This window comes from Cloeon dipterum, chromosome 2, assembly GCF_949628265.1.
Source record: "Cloeon dipterum chromosome 2, ieCloDipt1.1, whole genome shotgun sequence".
Lineage (NCBI taxonomy): Eukaryota > Metazoa > Arthropoda > Insecta > Ephemeroptera > Baetidae > Cloeon > Cloeon dipterum.
The window spans coordinates 22540170-22563691 of NC_088787.1; the positions used below are offsets into that span (position 1 = coordinate 22540170).

At 39.7% G+C, this 23522-nt stretch overlaps 1 long non-coding RNA gene across 1 annotated transcript; it reads left to right on the forward strand.

Moving 5' to 3' along the window:
- The first annotated feature begins 22083 nt into the window (after positions 1 to 22083).
- Positions 22084 to 23522, forward strand: LOC135936321 (uncharacterized). Its single transcript, XR_010574314.1, has 2 exons — positions 22084 to 22321; positions 23270 to 23522. It is a non-coding gene; the product is annotated as an uncharacterized LOC135936321 (long non-coding RNA).

Here is a 23522-nt window from a genome sequence, read left to right on the forward strand (position 1 = left end):
TGAATGAGAGGCACTTGGGAGGGAGGAGGCTGCTGCACCAGACCAAGGAAAAAATAACCTCATCAGCCTTGAGGGGTTGTATTTTGTGAGCGGCAGGGTACCAAATCCCTTCTCTCTCTCTCTCTCTCTCTCTCTCTCTCTCTCTCTCTCTCTCGCGCGCGCGCGCGCGCGTTGCCCGCCCGCCCGCCTGTCTCTTTCTTGCTGCTGCTGCCTGCTATACATAGTGTCGGTACATACACACACACACACACACTTTAGGAACACAGATGGGAAACCTTATAACTGGCGTTTCCGGTGCAGTCGCTGGCTGCCTCGTCGAGCCGAGGATGGCGTTTGTTGCCCGAAGGAAAAGATGTCGGCCACCAAGAGTCTGTTGAACAGACGGATCGTCTATCGACACGATAGCTTTAAGGGATGTATTGAAAAAGCAGCAGGTAGCCGAGTTCAGCAACAACCTGAAAAACCTGCTGCTGCCGTCCCGCCGATGCTCTTTTCTAGCTATAAAACTAACTAACTCTCGCAAGGCGCGCATTTTTCCTTTTCCTCTCCGCTCACTCTGCTGTGCGTGTACCCTTTATTCTCATTCTCTCCGTGCAGCAACCTTTGACCATTTATTTCCTTGTGCAGCACCGTTGTCATCCATTCATTCGACTGCTAGGCCAAATGCAGCGCGCCCCGTCGAATTTCCATTATTATTATCCTCTCCACGCTGCATTCTCCTGGCTTGGGGGAGCTTTATGGACCCGTTAAAGAAGTCGAGTCGGCGGAAAAATAAGTTTGTGCTGTGCGTATGCGTTTGGTTGAATCTTATTTTACGAGAGACTGTGAGCTGCCCGTCCCATCGTCCAAAATGCGTTTTATGTTTTGGAATCGTGCTGCCGCTCGCTTCAACTGCTTTTAATGGCCCGAAAGCAGCTCGAAAACGAGACGCATTTTGATACACCCAACCAGCGAGCGGAGAAAAATGCGGGAATCTTCCCGGGACGTCTCTGCCTGCGGGAAAATAATGGAACTGGGCATCAGGTCAACCCAGCATAAAAAGGAGTCTAAAATTAGAGTTTCAAACTTGTTTACCAGGAGAGTTCGAAAAAAGGTTATTTACACTCAAAACATAAAATGTTGTTTATAAGATCACAGAGAGCTTAATGAAACTGGGCACACAGATAATTTTAGGGAAAAAATAATGCATTCTTAAAATAGTTTCTCCGTTTTTTAGAAACCCCGCAGTTTTTTTGACAATGGGGGCTCTGAAAATAGTTTCTCCCTGTCAGATAAAATAAATGAGAATGGCCATTCAACTCGAACAAGGCTTCTTTTATCAATGGTCTGTTTGCTGTGCCCTTTTTTTTCTTTAAATTTCAATGGAGTTTCCATGACTTGGAAGTGTTTGAAAGCAATTTTTAGACAACGTGGGTGATCATCTATGCCTAACTGTTGAGAAATTTGCACGCGCACTCAGTTGGAAAAACTTGCGTTCGTCCTGGAACTTTGAAACGGTGTCCGGAGCGTAATCTATTTCGAACAGTTCTCACTGGACGGATTAAATATTTTTCAGGCCCTCGAGCACATCCTGTGATCCAAAATAGAATATATACAACTTTTTATACGGGCGGCGGAGCAGGCTGGTCCGCGCACATATATAGACGGAAAACGGATCGAAAAAAAATCAGGCACCCAATTTATCAGACAGGCGAATTTGTGATAATGCTCCTGCGGCGGATCAAACTGCTGCCGGCCGCGTAGAGATGGGCGATGTAGCAGTAGTTGAATCATTAAGTATGTATTTAGTTGTTGCCAAGCCTTTCTTTCATCATCATGAAAGAGTTAAGAGATAGAGCAGCAAGCAAGCAAGCCAGCCAGCCGAGAGCAGGCGAGCGCGCGCGCAAGAGTGAGAGAGAGAGAGAGAACCCTGAGGGGGAAAGCTAAAAGTTCTAACTAAACAGGCCGGATGTGTCTACTTGTTTGGCTGGAGCACCATCGTAGCAGCATTCATACACACGCGGACGGACGAACGGACGACGGTCTGACTGACTGAGCGGCAGCCAGATTAAACCAACACAAAAATTATTATTTAAGAGGAGGCGACAAAAACAGCTGCGACGTGCCCATCAAATCGGCCTTTCCGAATTTGCTTTTTCAAAAGTTTCAAACGTGTATATTTATTCCCCTTGCTCTCTGATTATTACAATAACAAAACAAACGACAAGCAGTAGGAGGCGAGACAAGATATTTTCTCTGCCAGCGATTGTGAGGGCATAAGAACTTAAATTAATCAGTTCCTTTTTTTAAGTGCCGGAGAAACCAACTTACTGTGCAACATGTGTGCTATATGAAATTAGAAAATAAAGATTTGATATTTTGGTGCAACAGATCTCCACATTTTTGACAAGTATTGTTCAATTGTTTTCAAAACATTGATTTAAATTTGAAATAATGCGAAATATTAATAATCTAAAAAAGTTTCCTTTTTGCCAAGTGAGTTCAAAATACTATTTAGAGATTACCATATTTATTAACAATTATATACATACTACTTGTTTGTAGGAATAAAACTAATTTAAAGAGGAATGATACTGGAAAAGCCTGGAAAATGCTTGTTGCCAATGCATAAATTCATCCCTAAGGATTCAGTTAAAGCCTAAATTGACCTAAGGAGCGCTGTAATTTTTTGAAAAAATTGGCTGGAAAGTTACCGTGCTTTTCAAATGGTAATGGCTGTCTCCTTACTTGAAATCCGATTTAATTTCAAAACCAAGAGTTTCCCCAATAAGTGACATACACCGTTGAACAGATCTCGACGAGAGGAATCGGAATATGCCAAGAAAATATGTTCGAGCACTGTAAATTTTGGAGAAAATTGGCAAAATTTGAATTTTTATTGTAGGAAGGTCATTTTTTTATTATTGCAAATTGTTGAACAAATTGTTTATCGGTCAATTGTTTAAAGCATCCAACAATTTAAATAGTTTTCAATTGTCGCCCAGTATCATTCCACTTTAAGAAAATAAATTTGGATTACAATGCTAGTTTTTATTGTTAGCTGAATTTTGTTAACAATGAGAACGACTGCAAAATGCATTTCAATTTTAATTGCTTCAAGAAGTGTCTCTTAAAACAAATATTTTGTTCGTCTGCTAGGTGAATTACCAATATTTAAGTTTGGTACGTGTTTGTAATAAAATTATTAATACAACGACATTAATATTTAGAACCCAATAAAATTATTACAGTTAAAACAAGTTGTATCATTAGAAAAATTTTATAACAAATAATTTAAATTTTATCAATTCTTGAATCTCGAGTGGCTGAGTATCAATTACTTCTCAAATATTGGAAATTTAATAATTTTACTAAATATTTTTATTAAATTTAACAGTACGAAAAATATAAATTTTGTGTCTAAAAAATTAAATTAGGATAGATTGAACAAACCTGGCAGCTAAAGTCACAGACACATATATATACTGATTAAATAGCATCAGGCTCCAGGGATCGCAACAAAATACATGGTATCTGAAACAGATTGTATAAATAAATATTCACATCATCTTCAATGCACAGGAGCATGTCAAGGATTCGTGTCATAAAAAGACACGCATACATACAACATACACGTCATAACGGTTTTGATTTAGCCATCGAGCTGATGAGATGTGTGTATTAAATTTATTTATTTGTTTTCGAGTCGTAAACGGAAAAATAATGTATGTTAGATGCCGTGTGTCGCTGTGCGTGTGTAAAGCGCAGCGCTAATTGAACTAATAGAATGAAACGAGCAACTTAATTAAGCAGATAACATTTTATTGGACGAACAGTTATAAATCTACGTGAAATCAGCAAGGCGGCAGGATTGCACCAGTCCGAGAGTAGCGCATAATCATTAAGGGCGAATCAAAGCATGATTCATGTATGAAATGCACGCGCGCGCGGCGCGCTCACCGTGTACATATGATTTATTTCGTCATTAATTTATTGAAATACTAAGTGACAGTTAGGAAAAGGTTAATTATGACATGTTTTTATACTTTGCGAGTGCATCCAGCATGACTGACAATCGACATTGTCTTTTTTCATGTGAATATATCCAAGCAATTTTCCTTTTATGTGCTAAGCCTGCTTGCTTGCTCGCTGCTCGCTCGCTCGCTTGCCCAACCTTCTGTTAACGAGGCGAATCCTTGATTTCTCATTTTAATGTGTGTGCTGTACGCACCCGATAAAAATGCCCAGCGCACGCCAGGCAGAAACTTTCTCTGTCAAAATTACACATTTTGTCTCAGCGGCCGGTACCCCGCAAGTGCGTGTATGCTAATTAAAATTTTAATTGGCCCCATACACCGTGTGAAAATTGGAAAGCTCCTACCCGATCTAAAGATTTAATTTCAGTTGAAGTTTATCAAGACCATTGACGATCGATGATTTCCAGTTACAGATTACACAGTTCCCAATTATTGTTGCTCCCATTGATCATTGACAGTTGTAAGAAAACAATTATCAACTGGGCTCATTCTCAAAACTGACAGAGCCTTTAATTGCCAGATTAAAATTATCAGTTAAACTAGCAATTCAATTGTGACAAAAAGATAAGCTGTCCCTAGTATAGGACTTGGAAATACAGCGCTTTTTATTATTATAGGAGTTTAGCAGCTCTATTCAATCTTTTAATGAAAGCAGACACGATCGGATGCGAGGGCTGGATCTCGTTTATCAAAGCATCTCGATGTTTAGGCGTCTGTCCAGCTAGCGAGAGATAAGAATCGCGGCTATTGTGTTGTCCTTTTCCTCCTTCCTCTGCATCTCATTTCCCTGTCGCGCACTAAACCCTCAGCATCCCATTGACAGGTGGGTTATTAGGGGTTCCTGTTCTGAGCAACCATCCCATCCCGACCGTCCACAATCGCTCCTTTTCTTTTTCTTATTCTTATTTTTTTATGCATATGCATACGTATGTGTGTTTGGAAATAAATGTAGAGGCTCGCGCGCGAGAAGGACCAGACGAGCAAGTTTTCATGCAATGTGAGCGTGTGCGTGTGTGTGTGTGGAGCGGCCAGTGTTCTTTGCTTTGCCTGACCCGCTATGTTGCCAGCCGAGGCACCAACCAACCAGCCATCGAAGCAGCAGGTGCCTGACTGACTGAATGAGTATCTCACTGCTGCTTCGACAACCTGCATCCGCTGGATTAAGCTTTTCTTCGTTCGTTCGTTCGTATTTAATGATGGCCCTTGTTGCCTCGGCAATAATTCGAAATCGATGATCTTCTGCACCTATTTTACAAAATCCCGAGAAAACCTCGTTGCCTCTTCATGAAGTTAGAAGAGCAGGATTTTGTATTCTTTTTCAATATCCCTATGGGAGTTGGGAACCAGTGAAATGAAAATAATCACTCCTCTGCAACTGTTAGGGGTTGTTCTCCCGAAAAATAACAATAGCAAGTGTGTACAATTTTGTAGGTTTAGATTGACAACAATAACACCTGCGCACCTGACCTCTTTTCTGTTTGATTCCTTGAGCTGATAAAGCGCCCCAAAATAAAATCCTTTCCAGCAGATGTTACAAAGAGCGCGTTTCCTGTCAAAAAAAAATTCTGGTGGTCAATCTAGTGTTGGTGGACCGCATGCGTTCATATTTTCCCCCTTAAGGATCCCGCTTTCTTAGAATTCGCCTATGCAGTTTACTTGCATTCCTATGAAGCCTTCTCATAGCATTTCCGTGAACTGGGGAAAATCACTACGCAGCCGTCACTAATTCTAAAAAGGCGTCACAAGTCGCCGGCGGGCACCTGACCATTTGGTGTGCCCATATAATAAACTTGGGGGGAAAATTAAAATTACATTTCCTTCCCGTTCTCTCGGCAGGTACACACGCTTTTCGTATCAACTGCGACCAAGATCGTCTCTTTTTCGTCCTGTTTTTTGAGTGACGTGCGAGGAAGAGAATCACTTGGCAACGCGGCGTAAATACCATCATCATCAACATGATGATGATGGGGCCAAAGAGAAGCAGCAGTTCTGTGAGTGGAGCCGTGCAAGAAGTGCTCGCCTGATGCCGGTGTAGCCAAAGCAGGAGGGATCAAAACCCAAGCAAAAGCAAAGCAAAGCAGGCGGCGTAAGGCCAGTAGCTGAGCCTCCAGGCTATCCTCCCCTCCCCTCCGCCGCCACCGCCGCCTGCCTGCCAGCCTCCCCGCCGCAGCCTCCTTCCGCGCCCTCTCCTCCTCCGCCGCCGGGGCTTCTCATCGTCTCTCCGCGGCTCCGCGGCCGTCTCCACGTGACCCCGTCGAGTCTGGCAGGGGGCGCCAGTGGTCGGGGCCGACAAGCCAACCTCAACCTTTCTCCCACCTGAGCGCAGGCAACCTTTGCCGTCGCCGCCGAGACGGACGGATTTTGGAAATTACGTCATTTTCATGCGCCGGCTTATCGGATAATGTACAACCTTCGCGCGAATTCTTCTCGGCCAGTTTTCTTTTTCGCCGTTTTCCTGTCCGCCGTTGTGCGCACTTTCAACTCGTTTCATTTCACCGTGGTAATTAAGTAGTTGCAAAATTTTAGTCAAGCTTAGAAACTATTCTGTTTTTCCTAGTAATTGTGTTGCCCTAACTTTACTTAAGATCTTTATGAAGCTGAAGAAAAATTCAAGGCATTCGATTATTGTTTCATAATTTAATTTTACAGTTCTGTAATTTCAGTGCTACAAAATGTGTTTATAATCTCGTTGAGAGCTACTATTAGTTGACTTCCTCAATTCCTCCGTTAATTATGATAATTTTCATCAGATTTATCAGATAAAGTTTCACAAGATTCCACATTGCACGGGGTTTGAACCCAGAAATTAAGAGCGCAACCTCTTACAAAGCGCAGCAGCACCATGAAAACGGTAGCATTTAAAGCTGCAATTAGCTTTCGTAGTGGGTGTATTGACCCTAACCAGCATCAACATTAAAGTGGTTCAATTGACCACGACCATTTCTGCTTGTAAAGAAAGGAACTTGCTAAGAAAAAAAGCTCAACACTCTGCTCGTTACACGACTGCTGCTGCAATTGAGGAAAACGATCGACGAGGGCAAGAAGTGCAATACTTCCTTTGAACTCGCGAGTACGCACACGTACCACACACTCGACGATAATTTTCTGGGTAAGGATAAAGAGCTGACACGTTTTGAGAAAATAACTGGTTTTCAATTAAACCTTTCGCGCGGCTCACATGCCATCAATTATTCGTGTATGTATCCTCGTGCGACTTGGGGGAAATGTGTGCGACTTTTTTTATTGGCGAGCATGCAAAAGTGGCACAAATTGAAAATAAAAAATACTTCGTTGCTTTGATTTGAAGAAATTATAGAAATTATTGGAGTGGAAAAATGTTTTTCATTGGAAAGTTGTAATTTAAAATTAATAAGCTCTCAACTGTTTTTAATTATTCCGCTTAAAAATTAAATCTGGCAGCTCATGAGATCATTGCTAAGTAGTCACGAATTATGAGCAGACGTACTGGTATCCACTTAGCCGCGCACTCGGTTTAGGCGAAACTATTTTTTATACAATAATCAAACTCTATAAGTGTTAAAAAATCAGCCCCTGAAAATGAAGTAGTCTGAACTTTTTTTTATTAAATTTCCTTCATAAAAGTTATCTGGTAGACGGTAAAACAATACTTCTGCAGTTTTGAAATTTGGATTGTCTTCTTTCTTTTGTTGTTTATTAAGGATTCAGTTTGAGCGTCAAATTTACCAGAAAAACAGCCATTTAAATAAAATTCAGACCATGATTTGGTATAGTTGACACGCTTTGATTGACAAAACGAATTGTCTGCTCCACGAATAAAAATCACCCCCGCAAATTTATCATAATTTGCGCCTCCGCCGGCATCTATAGGACATAATATTATTGAATTGCACTGATGGAGCAGAATGAGAGACGACAAATCCTACCGCAAGAGAATACGGCTTGTGCGCCTCGACACTCGAGCAAAGCACACATACACTCTCTCGCAGATATATTTATGCATGAATATTGGTCGTGCTCATATTTGCAATGCACGTATATAAATATTATCCGGGCGTCCGTTTATGCTCCAGCTCGCTGCGGTGGTGCGGCAGATCAGCGAATGGCACGCAGAGGACGCGCAACCGCTCCGTCTCTAAGTCGAGACGAGGACAAACCTCAAGCACACACACAATCATTATCACAGGCATCGCAGCAAACAAACGTGTTGAGAAAAATATGAATCGATTTGTTCATGAGCATAGAAGCCACTGCGAACTGCGAGTCAGATAAAGAAATGCTGGGCTGGGCAGAATCAAGTTGCAAAGTTCACTTTTTTACCTCTATATAACGCTGATAAATTCAAATACATCGTGATAGCATGCTCTTGGAAGAAAAATTCGGACATTCCTCGCTGCTCGAAGTTTGGTTGTCAACTGCAGCCCTATTTCATGGAAAAATTACAAATATATTTAGATCAATAAAAATTTCTCAGATTATTTAAGCTATTCTATATAGGCGAGATCGCGAAGAGTGATTTTTGTAAATCTGATGACTAGAATCTAAAATTTGGTGAAAAACGTGTTTCCATTCAGGGACTTGCATAGTCAAAAATTGAGTGACATCTAAAAGGGTTCAAAGAGGTGCATTTAATAAAATACACTGCATACAGCCCAGATCTTATTAACGTCTCGTGATCTACTGAAGTAGTTCCAGGGCAATAAACACTAAATTCCGTTGCGCAGTGAGGTGCAAACAACAAAAAATTTATCGTTTTTTTAGTGCAAAAAGGATTGACATCCTTAATTTACTTCGGGTGTTTAGGGTTGGTTGAGACTAGTCTAGCTGTGTGTGCCTTTTGAAATCTGACCATTATAAACTGAGATTTGGGCGTGTAAACATTTTTCAAAAACCCAAAAAATAACCAAATACATAATTTTTTAATTAAAATTGAGACAATTTGCCATTCCAGTTTCTCAATTGTCCATTCTATTTTTGTGCTCTTAAAGACGGCAATATCAGCTATTACAAAGATTCAATAAAGTAATTTTCTAATTTGATTCCCAGTTTGAAAATTCGATTTTAGTGACCTTTACCTTTGACGTACCACAGTAAGGTCAAGAGAAAAGTTGTTCCTCTTGACAAGACGAGTTCAACGGTGTCCTTGTTTTGTTCTACGACCAATTAGAACCAATTTGGAAAAGACTAAAACAAATCTCGGAAATCGAAATTGAAGCGCTCGTAAAACCCCGAAAAAATGTTGCAAAGTCAGGGTTTTGTCAATGCCATTTTTGGTCAGGTGGGGTCTGCTTTCATTAAAAAATTCATCAAGGTCTTCAGACCACTGCCAAAACTCTGCACTAGGAATCTTTCAAGATCAATAGCCGCAGCACTTTTTCTGGAAATAGGCACCCATGTGTGTCACTTGTACTTTTACATGGATGAGAATAAACAAGTCTATACTATGAAGCATCTGGAAAACGGCTTAATTCGAAGCACACCCCAGGTACGGCCACCACGATGCTGCTTCCGCGGCGGAGGTGGTGGTTGCGGCGGGGGCGACACGGTGAGTTACTGCGAATTTCCGTTTCGGGGTTGACACTTTACGAGTCTTGCACACGTTTTATCTGTTGTTTTCCGACGGCAGGCACGCGGAGTGTGCGGCGTTAATATAATATGCACACAACGCGCGGCGAGGCAGGCAAGGAGAGCTGTGCGATGCGCGCCGAGGAGCTAGCTGCCTGCCTGCGCCCGAATTCCCACGGTGTCAAGCTTCAAGCGGAAGAGCGGAGGCAGCTCGGGCGGGATGCGCGCTGCAATTTGAACCCTCGAAGCATCCACAAGCGAGCAAGCAACCACCACCGCTGCCGCCGCCGCCGTACCACCCCATCCTGCACATTTGCAGCCAGCACTTCCTCACCTCTGTCACCATCACTCAAATCACGCTGCCGGGAAACGCACCGCAGTTTATCGCGCGCGCCCCAAATGGGCCGAATTGGAAGGGAAGAAAGGGACGCCAGGTTGATGGAAATCAAACGCTTTTGTTCTTTTTGTTATCTTCTCATCTGATGGGAAAATATCCTGGCAAGAAGACGGATTGATTAAAAAAATTATCCTGCAAAATTGAAGAGCCTTTAAAAGGGTGGACAGTTGGCAAATGTATCGTCCAGTAGTTTTTTTCCCAATCATTTTTAGGGAATAACCAAACTTCTTCACAGTTTTTGAAATGAGAAAAAATCTCCGCGATAATAAGTCTGGAAAACAAATATCCTCACTGTTTTAATATCACGATTTAAAACGGTAAAACAAAAGGAAATTTTTCTTAATTTGTTTTTTCTCCCATTTCACAGTTTTAACAATTGATCACAAGTAAAATGCATTTTTGGATTTGAAGAGATGCAGTTTTATTTGATTCGTTTGGATGTTGGACTTCATTAATTTTCCTGAAAATTTTCACCTCAAAACTGTTTCAATAAATAACTTTTAGTGGTTTCAAGCTTTGAACTTGATATTATTTTTGATTAAAAATTTAGTCCACCGAACTTTTCTTTTCGTAAAAATAAAACTTTTACCTTTAAGCTTTCGTTAGTGGTTTGATAGAACATTTTTCTGCATTTATAAAATATTTGCTTCAAATGCAACTGTGTTTTAAATTGTCTCACACTTCAGATAAAAATGTCAGCTATGTAACTATGTTATAAGTAAATAAACTTAAAATTAATAAATTACATTACAATTATTTTTATAATTATAAACAAAATTGCAATGAACGTAAAAATAAACTAAAATAGCAGTTTAAAAATATTTAATTTACCAGTGTACTAATATTCCATCTAATTTCCTAATTCATATTATCCCTGGAAGAAAATCTCTCACAGAGACTGAATAAATCGTCCTGCTCAAAATTGTTATAAAGCGATTTGAATTTTAAAGTGACAGAGGCGCTGAGCGAATAACTTCCTGTGGCAGCTAGAGTTGAGCGTACCCAAATGAATGAATAAAGCAAAAATGACATCTCCGAAGGTCAGATTTCTCCGGCAGATACGAAAATTAAAAAGCGTTCAGAGGCGATTCCATTCATATAGGCGCGCGCGCCGAGGAAACAATCTCAGTATTTTATTCAGCGCATGGCGCGTCAAATTACACGTCGATGGCAGGCAGGCAGCGGGGCGGGCGGACAACAAAAAGGGTTAAAAGTATTTGTGTGCTAGGTTAGGGGGGACTTTGTGTGTCACACACCAGCATGCACGTACAGGAGAAATCGGCTGAATATGAGATGAATTTGCTGGCAAGCAAGCAGTGTCACACTCTTCTCGCGCGCATTCATACATGAATGCATTGAAATTTTCGAGTCGCGGCTGCCCGCGCAGAGCATTGTCACTGATGAATGAAAGTGGAGCATTCATTCAAAATTTTCAATGTAATTATAACCTTGCTGCTGGTCCCTTGATCTCTCTCTCTCTCTCTCTCTCTCTCTCTCTCTCTCTCTCTCTCTCTCTCTCTCTCTCTCTCTCTCTCTCTCTCTCTCTCTCTCTCTCTCTCTCTCTCTCTCTCTGCGCGCGGCTCAAAAGACTCTCGCATGTGACCCTCCCAATCTACAAGATAAACCTTTTCACCAGTTTCATTTTCACTGCTCTGCTATAATATTGCTCCACGAATCGTTTAGCAACAGCACCTTATGTCTGTATTTGGTTTTTGGGAGTTTCAAAATTTAATTCTAAATTGCATTTAATTTCACGAAAGAAGCAAAAATGCAGAGTCTTTGGATGAAGGTTGAATTTTTACTTCCAGTTAGCGCAGTATGAAATGCCATTGTTTATTTATTTATTTATCTTTTGGGTCGGACTAGAATCAAGTTTTGTTTGCGCCGTTTTTATCAATACATCACATGATGGGAAAGTAGAACTTTACAGGTCAACAATTAAACCATTTTGCGTTGTTGGCTCTAGCAAGTGGTCCATTGAGTCTACTGTTTGTGGAATTTAGTTTCAAAAGTAAGCTTATTATTGGCTGACAGGGCAACTCTGCCCCAAATCAGCACACATCCATAAAGTAATGATACAATTATGTAAGAACAACATTTGGAAGGAAGTAATTATTAATGGTAGCTTGATAATACTGCTTCTTCAATTTTCTTCTCAAACGCACTTGAATTCACGTTCATACAAAAATTTGGCGAAAGATTATTCCACTGACGATAGCACTGCACTTGGAAGCACTGTTCAGGCACAGTAACATTTACACGCGGAGCCAGAAGCCTCAATCGATGAGCTCTGGACCTGCCTATCAAGTCAACATCGCGCATGGTGGTAACATAACATTTTAAATATTCAGGGCAATTATTGTACAAAATCTTATGTGTTTGTGTTAATACATGCAATTTACGTCTGTAATTTTTAAGATACGACACTTTTTATACAAAGATGACAAGTCTTGCCCGCGTTTGACGTCAAATATATACCTCATGAGGTTGTTCTGTAAAACTTGCAGCTTATTCAGCTGCTCCGCGCTAAGGTTACAGAACACGATATCACCATAATCAAAATGGGGTAACATTAGAGTTTTTACTAATTTAATTCTGATTTTTTCTGGCGTGACATTTCGAAATTTAGCAACAGCGTGTATGTATCTCTTAAACGTGCAATAATGGAATCAAAACCGAGTAACAATTTTCAGATTTTCCCTCGAATTCCTCGAAAAATTGACCTGTCTGCCAGTGATTTTTCATGTGATTTCTATTCCTACCGTCACAATCTATCCAACAGTGTGAGAATTATGTGTGGTAAATTTTCCTCTTGGAGAAACCACTCCTAATTTTCAAAAGGGAGTGACAGACTCGTTTTTCAGAGCCCATTAGAGTAAACGTAATTTTTTCAAAACAGCTTTACTTTAATCCTTTTTAACCTAGCTGTTTATTTGAAATTTGTGTCCAACAAAATATTTTCCAAATTTTTAAAAGCATAATCTGTTTCCTCATTTTTCCTCCTTTATTACTAATTCATTTCCCCCTGCTTCGGGGGAACAGGCTTCTCCACATTTCATTAAAAACAATTGCGACCAAAGGATAAGTTTTACTTAGAGCAAAGGAGTTTAAAACTGCATTATCATTATTGAAGGTTTTTACTGCATGGCAATTGATTGAAAAAATTCAAATAAAATTTAAAAGACGAATAGATACACCAAGACCGATACCCTACAGGAAAAATATTTTGTCTTAATTCTCTGTCCTAAAATTTATGCTCAAAAGTTTGATTCGACCTTGAATTCAAAGTTGCACCAGCCCCAGCCTTGAGAAGAAAGCTATGAAGAATTTTGAAGCAGAACACATTCTTCTACTTCATAATAATATGGTTCATAGAAAAATTTGCTGTCAGCTCAACAGGACACCATTTCATGGCTCCTTCTCAACGGCTAGGAGCTTGGGGAACAAAGGCGGCATCCCCTACGGGATGCAAAGACAAAACGCTCCTTTTTTGACCCTCATTTAGTTCCACCCTCGCAGAGCGCATTTTTAAGATCCTCCTTTCTTTCCTTCCTTGCTTTCATTAGAAAGAAGCGCTAGAGAGGAAGAAAAAGTGACACATTTTTCAGCGTGCACACAACTTGGCTGTTGAAAAAATCAGTGCGCGCACATGTGTCTGTGATTAATATCCCAATGCTCCTGCGACCCATCCGCTTGGCCAACAGCGACTTACTGCGCAATTCTTTGGGGCTGAACGTGCTAAAAAAATACCAACTCGACGGGACAGCAGATTATTCATTCTGAAATTTGAACCCAATCTTCTCCGAGGGAACATGTCGGTTTATTTTGCTGCATACAAAATAAAAACAGGAACGGGGAGTAGGAAATATCAGAACTCTAGGGGACCTGGAGTCTCGACCATAAAAAGTAAAATTATGCTGCATTGTGATTTCAGAAAATAAAAATTTCAATTAACCGTTTTATAATTTAATCAATAATTTCATAATATGTTAAAATTAGACCAATTAGCTCAATGAAGAGCTTCAAATGTTCAAAGTTAAAAAGAAAGAAAGAAAGAGCTTGAGAATAATTATTGTCAGTGTTGCTAGAATTAGCATTTTGCGGTATATCGGCAGTTCATACTCACAAACGCGAGCATCTGCTGCCTTTATTTCACTTCGCAACGACGTATTTTGTGTTAGATAATTCCATGCCTTTTGGAGCATGCTAAAAGCAATGATAAAATAGTTCTAAGCCTTGAACATGACTTTTCTTCAGGCAAAACAATAATGCTGCAAAGCGTGCAAATTCGATTGAGAGCCTCTTTCAACTTTCAACACTCTAGTGCTGTGTATTCACCTGTGCTCGCGGCAGGCGCAACATTTAGCGAGTTGATTCATTTTTAGATTTTTTAGCACTCGGCGCGCGCGCTTGCCTCAAATCTAATTGAGCCTGTTTGCTGCTGCGCGGTGATGTAAGTGAAAGTCAAGCAACCTCTCATTATTCCGACACCTCGCACTAAATTTTCATTCATTAACACACACAGAGCCATGAACCAGCAGCACCAGCAGCAGAACGAAATCGCGCGCGCTCGCACCTCTGTATAAATTAAAACTTAATTTCGCTGTTGCTGCTGCTGCTCTCGAGAAAGGAACCAATATCCACACCTTGGAATTCTGCGGCCGGTCGTCGCGCGGGAGAGAGAGAGAGAGAGAGAGAGAGAGAGAGAGAGAGAGAGAGAGAGAGATGCACCGTAATTCATTCTTCTCTCGCTGGTGGGTGTGCGCGCGCGTGTTTTTACACACACGCTTCGTTTTGGTCATAGTCGCCGCGTGCACACACCTAAATTCCCAGAAATGCGATTTGCTCCGCGGGGATGTGAGAAACAGTCCTTATTTAAAACTGCCCGTCAACTATAGTTGATCGACTTGGGCTCTCTTGTGCCGTGCGCAATAAAGGAGGCTGAAAAAAAGAAAGACGTTAATTTTAATTCTATACAATTTCTAAAAAAAAATACATTTGAACCACGCCGGGTAGATGAAACTAAACTTAAAACTCAAATAATTTAATATTTTATTTTGCTAAATATGAAAGAGTAGTGATTTTGTTCCTTAACTACTGCAAAGTGTCGTGATTCCTTTTTATGTTAAAAATGCATTGAAATTTTTAAATGACCCATCTCTTGAGTTTAATTTTTCATAAATCATAAAAAGAACAGCTCTCAGATTACTTTCAGATGAAAATTGCTGAATCACTTAGTTATCAAATTGGAAAATTTTGAAACGAGGACATTCATTTCTTCTAGTTTTCAGTTTCGCGGGCTGTCTGACCTGTCCTGGTTTACTTTTACCCTTAGTAAAAAGTGTTATCACAAAAATAGGTCAGTTTTGCTACACTCTTTTACTAAGTTGACTTTTTGCAGTGTCGACCTGACTTGAGAATTTAAAACTGTTTATTTTTGTGTTTCGGATATTCCTCTCACTGGAAGGAAATAAAATTTAGCATGAAATAAATTAGGAGAGCTACTTTAAACATTTCTATTTTAACTGAGCCACTTTTGATCTTAAATTTAAAAAACGGATCTCAAAAAATTAATCACTATAATTTCCTTTTCAAAAAGCATCCTTAAGCTTTTCAGTGCACTGGGGTTGGTCGGAATGACTAGAAAAGTGTGCTGTTCTGGTTCCTGAAATAATGAAGTAACAATGTCTTTAAAATTTGTAAGTTGAACATGCGTCAAAAACGAAAAAGAACACCAGGTTATGCGTGTGGGAGTGTAGAGGATATTGTTTGAGGGCATTTTCAAATTATAAGTGCTTTTAAAAACAACTTAAAACCCCCTTATATTTCCAGTAACTGTTCCGTAATGATCTTTGACCTTGGCAAATGACCTTAAATTCAATCGGGCTTAGCAAAAGGTTTCCAAAACAAAAACAAAAACTGTGACTTTTGATACACTAAACCAAATATGTGCTGTAAAATCAGGTTAAATTAAAATTTTAAAGTAACTTTTTATAGTGTAGATGATTGGTGCAAATTTCCTCAATTTTGCTCAAAACGCTGCCACCTGTGCCTGTAATTGATTGTCTGGTCCTTAGCTGGACGGTGCTTCATCCAATAAGGCCCTATGCTTTATGTAACTCGTTCTCGCCGTCATTGGGACGCGAGTTTTCTTTATCAGGGGGTTGGGTCAAATGTCTCCAAAGAGGTGAACCGATCAAAAAAGAAATTAACTAATCCAAAATCAAATCGCTGCATACTATTTAAATTATAGGAGTTTAACAATAATTTATTTTTCCAGCTTATCCTGTTTAAGAATGAATGACTTTAATTTTATTCGCTTTTCTTTATGACAACGTCGACTGTCTTTCACATCCCCGGGCAGCACTTTTATATTCATACCGATTTACAACAACGGCCGCGCGGCAGCGGCAGCAGGATCTCCGGTTTTCGTTCATCACCATGACTTTGACTTCGCACTTTGAATAACAATAATTCTTTCAGTGTCAAGTGTGCGCGCGCGGCTTTTTATCCCATTTCGCTAAATTGCTCGTGTGTGCGCGCGGATGCGTGTTTCTCCGCGTTTCGAATCAAAAGAGCTAGCCTTTACTTTATGGGCATTCCGCAGATGTTGTGCTTCTCCGCGCGGCGCAACGCTCAACAGCTGGGCGGAATTGTTCGCATTGCTACCGCACCACTAGACAACCATTTCAGTCGAATTAGCCAAGAATTTCAATGAAAAATAGACGAGCCCAGGCATGCCTAACGAGAACGAGCAGCCTAAGAATTTTATCGCGCGCGGTACTCGCTCATTAACTAAAGGAATTAATAAACATGCAATGTTGAAAGTCAAACGGCTTTCTAAATTTTGCCCATTTTAAAACAAAGATTTATTTGGTCTTTTCAATTTCAAATGTGGTGTCAGGAGTCAATTTTAATCGTGTTACACATTTCACCAGTGTTTTAATTGTGCAAGAATAAAAACAAATATGAATGTTTTAGTTCATATATACACCAAAAATTACTGAAAAAAATAAAAAGCAATTACAGTATGACAAGAGGCGTTAAACTGCAAGCTATTGCAAGTGCCTGCACAATATTGATCGTCGTTAAGCATTTTTCCTCAGCCTTATAGCAGAATTAAGCGTATTTTCAATTTTAAGCCGTTATTTGACGTTTTTATAAGGAGTATTAATGCGGCTTAAAATTGCATGATTCGTGATCGTTTGATCGTCCTAAGGATCGAAGCGATTAGGATTCGACAGTAGGCCAAAGAACCCTGCTACCCTACTGTAAGAATTTGCATTGTTGGTTGTTTGGGCAACAGGAATTTGGCCCTAAATCTCTAACATCTTTAGATGATCGAAAAGAAGCACTGGAAAAATAGCTGATCGTTCAGAATTCACAGCCATAAATGCTTTCAAAAATGCTTTTCTTCGATATTGACACTGACTGGAAAATAGATGTGGCCCATTTAACAAATTTAATCTTATACTAAATTACAATGATTCAATTATTGCTTTAAAATTTTCATCTCAGACATAAAATTGACCTACTAGGGATCTGTAATAATTGAATTTCAAACCGATAGAAATGTTGATTTTGAAATCTACAATAAGAAATGAATAAATTGAAGTAAATTGCCCTTGTGCTCGGGAGCAGAAGGCTGTAAAAGAGGAAATTAGCAAGAGGAAGTTCAATGATGAGCGAAGATGCAGCGGCGTCGGCTGCGGAGGAGAAAAAATAATTTTTTAATTATGTGGGATATAAAATGGAAAAAGGTCTCAGCCTCTCTAGCCTATTTCCGGCCTTTTCACAATCTCCACAGCGCGCTATAATACTTTGCTCTCCTCCTCTTTCTACATCTTCTTCCTGTCACGTGATTCGTCCGCTCGCTCGCTCGCTTGCTCAGCGGATCGGCTGAAAAGTGTGCGCTCTCGCCGATGCATGTGTGCGCTGTTCGCCGCAGAACTGCACTTTTTGAACTCTTATCACTTTGGCCTTTTGGGCTCAATTAAATCGCCTGCTGATTTCTTCCACCATTCTTTTCACAAATAATTTAGTTGACAAGTGGAAAATTTGTTGGTCTTTAACGTTAAAAATATATATTTAAAATATTAACAATCAAATTATTAATTATTATTTATTTTGGTTATGTTTTGGAAAATTTAATTATTCTCTCAAGTACAAATAAAAAACTACAAGTAATTGTGCTTGTTCACAGAAGCAGGGGTCAGTAAAATAGGAAATACGCAGCACAAGTTAGAGCTAAATATTTGAACTTATGTTATTAAATCCTAAAAAGTTTATTTCAAGGAAGACAAAATTATAAGATTTTCCATACGTCAACTTCACAATTTTTTGTAAATAATTCAAACGCTAGGGGCATTCCACGCTCAAAATTAAATATTTTGTAAAATCATAAATGTTTTGAAAAATAGCTAAAAGAAATGGTGTCACCTGAAATTTCAAAAATTGAATCGGAAATTTAGATCTATTATTATTTTTTAATATTTAAACTTAAAATTGAGAAAGAATAAGAGTTCCTCCTATAATGTTCATCAGATTATTATAAAATTCAAAGTTCGCAAAACATTCCTGACAAATTAAAACCTTTAATAGTTTAAGCCAACCAAAATTTCTGAGGTCTTTAAAAAATAACTTTTAGGAATAATAACTTAATTTGCTATAAAAAATTGTGTCAAAAATGTATATCTTGCATATCATAGACCTATTTAATTTTAAAACTCATTTTAGCGACGATTTCGGCGCAACTCTTCGGCCTGATACTGTTCAAGGACAACACCCAAATCGCCTCAGGAATGCTCTAGGCCATCGCGCAAAGGTGATTTCGGCTCCTCTCTCGCTGGTTGGGTCTCCGAGTGCGCTCATTGGGTACCAGGACAGGCCATTATACACGCATTCTTGCGAGAGCGCGCACCATGAGAATTTCTTTCATTATGTTCCCGGCGGCCGGGATGCCGACGTCGCGCGCGTTTCGGCCGCCGAGTCAATGGCCTGGCCGCTGCGATGCAACCAGAACGCACTTTCTTATTCACGCGGGCGCGAGCCAGTGCTCCATTCATTCATTTCACCTGACAATCGTGGTGTGCGCGGCGCGCGAGAGCAGCAGCGACTTTCCAAGCAAAAATCCAGCGCCTCAACTGCACTTGCACCTGCTCCACGCGTGCTCATTTGCAATTTCGAAACGGCCGGCCAACAGACCGACCGCTTTGCGAAACCATTCTCGCTATTTAACATTTCAATTCGCCGTGTAGAAGGCTGCATGCGAAATCTAATTCATTCAAACCAGCTCCACTCGACGCTTCAAAATTAACTTGGATCCTCCCACGGATAACTGCGTTTCATTTTTTTTCAGTTCCTTCGTTATTTAGAGTGTCAGCTTTTTAAAATACAATACTTTTTAAAACGTTGCATGAAGTAAATTTTTTCAGTGCGTCTTTTTTAACCAAATAAGAACGAATCACGCAATTCTAGAATTTTGAGCCACTCTTTGAATTCTCAGACAAAATCCTGGCCTTTTATCTGCTTGTGCAATTAACTTAGCCCTTTTCTTTTCCGGCAAATAACGTTGTTTAATTTTAGGAGTAATATATTAAAAAACCAGATCTTTGATCGTAAGTTTCCACTGTCTGAATCAATCAGCAATATCAGCATTATAGAATTTTATTTTTTGTTCAGAGAAACCCAAACGCAACTTGGACGACCTCTAATTTTCAAGTTCAAAGCTTGAACATATTTTTATCGTTATTCCGAATCGCATGAACTAATGATTTATTTTGAGCGTCCTTATCATTTATTACCCAAATGTTATGTCACCCAAGTTATATGAAGCCATAATTCTAAAAAAATAGCCAGGTTGTAAATAAGCCGACAGAAAAGGGTTATTAAACTCGTTGACAAAATTTGGCCTCTCTCAACAAAAAATTTGGATTCCACATCCTGCGTAATATCTCGAGAGAGGACATTCCAAGAATTTTCTAACAAGATGCTTCTCTTTTTCTTATTCGGTGATCTAGGAAAGGACTGGAGGTATGCGCGCACTCTGGAAAGACGTTCAGACCGCTTTTCGTTTCTCTGTGTGTGTTGCTCCTGTTGAACACATCGGACTGCTGATATAAATCTGTCTAAAAAATGGTCCTGGGGCCGGCCGGCCGAGCAGCTCTCTGCTCTCCAGTAAAAATAATAATAAATTAGTGGATACATTTTTCTCACCACGATAAAAAGTACGCGAAAGTATTCTGTTTTCAGGCTGCGACGTTTTTCGCTCCCACTTTGTTGACCCTCAAGTTTTATCAATTTTATCTCAGCTTAATTTCTGGTGCTCAAGGGAGTTCCATATTTACTCAGTGTTCTCGCTGATAATCTGATAAGATGAGCCATTCAACTATTGTCAGCTGTGTTCAGCCTGAAACACGCGTTTCATTTTGCCATTCGTACTTCATGGCTAAATGTGAATTTCGACATTTCGAGCGGGAAACGTGACACGCTATCAAATGGAAAAACCTGCCATTAATTTCCAAATATTTTTGCGAGTCGGAAATGTGTGTGTCTCATATTAAAACAGTATCGAATTTCGAAACAACATAATGTATGGTAACGGAAATGAAACCATAATATTCGTGTATCGTAGATAATGAATTGAGTATGGTGCAGAATAAATAAAAGCATTTTTTTAGAATTCTCATTTATGCTACAATTTTTGGTTGCCCTTTCTAGAGTTGTCTCATGTGAAGAGAAAAACTTTTTATATATTTGAAAAATCACTCCTTTATTTTGAAGAGTTATTCAAGTCAAAAGAGGATAAAGGATTGGCGAAACCGCCAGTTTCTCTGGTTATCAGTTGAGTTCGCAGGCAGACAAGAGAGAAAAAATTGCCAAACAGAGCTGTTAGGTCATAGCGACGCATGGGGTCTCGTGCGGACAAGGCACTTTTATCATGCATTTAATTTGAGGATTCAAGGGGGTCGGTCGTCTATTAGCAGAGAGCACGCTGAGCCTCAAACAGACGCTCCTTTCACACAATCGGCCACGACGCTTAAAAATAAATACACGCGCTCGACTCAAGTTCAACACGGCATGACACAAGCTATGCAACGCAACTGCACGCGCGCTGCACTGGTTGCATACGCCCTGCATGTTCAGGGGTTCCAGACTGTGCGGAAGCAGTGAAGTTGGATTGAGTTTACTTTTAAATGCACGCGATGTTTACTAGAGTCACTAGAAGTAAAGATTAAAACTATTTCAAAGTGACGGTTTATGATTTCCTGCTTGCAAAATTAGATTTTGTTCTTGCATTTTTAAGAGGAGTCCTAAAAAGCAAAATAAATTATTGAAAACTTGATTGAAAACGCAAAAATGCCTCTACGGGATTTGTATGTCCAATTCAAACTCTATATTATAAAGTACAGTCGGTTTTGGTGATTTAGAGAAGTATGCTCCTAGCAGGTACTGTATTTTTCTTCACTGTTGAATTAACAGAAAACTGCAAAGGACAACAACTAATTTTCCAAGGGGGTTGAGCTGAGCTTTAAAAACATGAATTATTTAAGTTAAAATTAAGCAGAAACTATTGAAAGGGATATTTTTCTATGAAGGTCATCAAGATATATTGAGTTTTATTAAAAAAGAATATTACATTTTTCTGCTCTATCTGTTTAAATAAGCATATTGTGACGCCATTGGACTCATTAAATGCTGCAGAATAGCTTCTGGATAAATAAGCTGATTTTTGTCGGTATTTGTTGTTTGATCCTCGTGGGGTGAGCCAAGTCCATTGAGTGCTCAGGCTGGACGCGGACGGGGAGGGCGCGCGTCTGCCGCGGCGGTGTGTTTAGTTGCCTCACTCGGCCATCGGCGGCGTGACTCACCCCCGCTATTTAAATATCCCGCACCTCTCGCGTCGTCGGCCTGCGTGCACTTATTTATATCGGTCGACTTGTTGCCAATTTGCAGCGAAAAATTTTTCTGCCTGCGCGCTGCTTTTCCGCCCTTTCGCCCTCTCTCTCTCTCTCTCTCTCTCTCTCTCTCTCTCTCTCTCTCTCTCTCTCTCTCTCTCTCTCTCTCTCTCTCTCTCTCTCTCTCTCTCCGCTTTGCTGTTATTCAATGCAAATACATGTGTGTGAGTGTGTGTACATGCGTAATGACACACATGCTATTTGTGCTGCTGCAGTTTCCGGCCGGCCGCGCACGACCGCGCCAGCCAGCCAGCCACCACACCACTTTCAATCGGCTGCCAACGCGCGGCACAGAGTATTTTTTTTCGATCCGCGCTGCTCTTTCGAATCGACTTTGTTTATAAACTGCGCCAGCCGGCCGAGTGAGCAATAGTTTCGTCGGCCGTTTCTGCCTTCGTGGAAACCAGGTGACGCATGATCTGATTTATTGCCAACCAACGCAACGCTCGCGCCGCGCGGACGCTTGCTTTTAATTCATGAGATGCACTCCGCTGTGCGGCAATCGCGGAAGCCCTTCAACTCGTCTCTTTTTTATGATGCTCGCGAGGTCTATCATGCCGTCATTCACTCATGCTTGAACTTGACTTTATTATTTCAATCAAGGTTTAGACTTGAAATAAATATAATAAAATAAAATTTGCATTCGTCGTCAGGATTGTAGTATTTAAGGGTTGGTAATTTTAGTCTCTTCTTTTGAAAAAGAAACAGATATTTTAGACGGTGTTTTAGCACATTTTAGAAGCTTTTCATACTGAGAAATCAAATTTTAACAATTTTCAATAAACGTTTTTGCTTTGAAATAATTTGATTGATAGAAAAACTCGGGGAATTTTGATAACTGGCTCAATAAAATCGTTTCACACGTCATTACTTACGAATGTATGTCTTTATATAAGTAAATTAACCTCCAGCCTCAATTTTAACGCATATATCTGTTTCCTTTTGATGAACCTAACAAAACAGAAATAGATACAATCGAGCAAGTAAGAGAACTGATTGTTTAAACAAATCTGAAGAATATTGAGAACGACTTAAACAATTTTATTTGTATCGAATTTTTCTGGTATAAATAAAAGGTTTGAAAGCAATTCTTATGTTTTCTTAGCTTTCTAAAATAGATATTCAAAAATCATTATTGGTGGTGTAGTAAGAACCATTACTTCAACGATTTAAAATATTGGTCCCATTCTGCGCAATATTGTGTACACATAAAAACGATTTGTACAGTTATTTAGTTTTCTAATGCCTTGTAAATGATTTGTACATATTGTTTCAAATTAAGAAACAATCACACCAAAAGGGAATAATGAAATTAATTCTACTTTTTAGTTTTTATTTGTTTGCAATTATTTCAGGAGATGTACTCACCTGTGGAGCAATCGCGGAAGTTTTTTTATTGGATTTCATCATTAACGATTGTGTTAAATTGATATGGTTAATTTTACCGCTGGTTAATTTGTAAAGACAAACGGCTCATTTCAAAACTGCAGTGTGCATTTGAACAGCGAGATAGACTCATTTTATTTTACCACTTCCTGAAATGCGATTAAAATGCTTTTTTATTTATGTGAAACCGCAAAGCAAATATAATGTCAACATGTATTGCGA